This window comes from Sinocyclocheilus anshuiensis, unplaced genomic scaffold, assembly GCF_001515605.1.
Source record: "Sinocyclocheilus anshuiensis isolate Anshui unplaced genomic scaffold, SAMN03320099.WGS_v1.1 scaffold15, whole genome shotgun sequence".
Taxonomy (NCBI): domain Eukaryota; kingdom Metazoa; phylum Chordata; class Actinopteri; order Cypriniformes; family Cyprinidae; genus Sinocyclocheilus; species Sinocyclocheilus anshuiensis.
This window is the reverse complement of record NW_015552526.1, coordinates 462-2063: the sequence shown is the minus strand read 5'-3', so window position 1 is coordinate 2063 and position 1602 is coordinate 462.

Here is a 1602-nt window from a genome sequence, read left to right as displayed (position 1 = left end):
AACTCACATCATGGTGCCAGGACAATTGTCTCTCTATGAATGTGAGTAAAACTAAAGAGCTGATTGTGGACTTCAGGAAGAGACAGCAGCGGCCCTATACTCCTCTTATGGTCAGTGGGACCCCAGTGGAGAGGGTGAGCAGCTTCAAGTACCTTGGTGTAAACATCTCCGAGGACCTGACTTGGACTTCACACATCCAAACTCAGGTTAATAAAGCCAGACAAAGACTGTACCATCTGCGACAGCTGAGAAAATTCAGGGTTTCGCCAGCAATCCTGAAAACTTTCTATTCAGGGGCCATAGAAAGTGTATTGACTCAGTGTATCTCAGTGTGGTATGGGAACAGCTCCAGTCAAGACTGCAAAGCCCTGCAGAGAGTTGTGCGCTTAGCTGAGCGCATCTCAGGGTCTGCTCTCCCCTCTCTACAGGACATCTACCTCAAACGCTGCAAAAGCAGAGCTGTTAAAATCATCAAGGACTCCAACCACCCTGGTAACTGTCTTTTCATTTTGCTGCCATCTGGTAAGCGCTTCCGTAGTCTGATGGCAAAAACCGAGAGACTTAGGAGGAGCTTCTTGCCCCAGGCCATCAGGCTCCTAAACTCAAACTCAGTCTCTTAACACCAACATGACTTCACTTAATCATCAGTAAGACACTTAATATACAGACATTGTCACTTGCACACAGCAATTTCTGTAATATTTTATTTATTTACTTTTTTACCTCTATTGCTGCTATGTAACTACCCTGTACAACCTGTTTGCACATTCTTCTCTTGTACATTCCTGCTCATCTTAATATTTATTAAGTCTACAGTATATTGTCCTGCGCATTTTATTTTATTCTTATTTTTTTATCTTACTTTTTCAATACCTATATTTATATATAATTTTCTTGTGTTTGTATTCTTTAATAATTGCACTGTCCATGGAGCGGACCTGACTTACATTTCACTGCTGGTCATTGAGCTTTGTAACTTTGCAGATCTTTTTTATGCTCAAACAGCAACATTACAGACTAACTTAATTAGAAAAAGCATAATAGGACCCCTTTAATAGTGGTCTGCGCTTGTCTACAATACATTCTCCCCACGCTGCAGTGCCTGCCAGTTCCACGTGCTTTATTTAGCTTTGAAAACTGCTTGTTTTCCAATAGACATTTAACTTGGGGTTTATCTTGAATAGTTTGTATTTTTTTACCTGGGTGGTTTAAAAAAGTTTGAAAAGATAGAATCAGACTATAGATAGATAGATAGATAGATAGATAGACAGAAATGCAGCTGCTAGAATACCTGCGTGATTGCTAAGGTGTTGCTATTCAGCTGCTAGGGTACTTGGGGTGGTTACTAGAGCGGTTGCTAGGGTACCCAGGGCGGTTGCTAAGGTGTTGCTATGCGGTTTCTAGGGTACCCGGGATGGTTAATAGGGTGTTGCTATGTGGTTGCTAGGGTACCCAGGGCGGTTGCTAAGGTGTTGCTATACGGTTGCTAGGGTACCCGGGGTGATTGCTAAGGTGTTGCTATGCGGTTGCTAAGGTACTCGGGGTGGTTTCTAGGGTGTTGCTATGCGGTTGCTAGGGTACCCGGGGTGGTTGCGAAGGTGT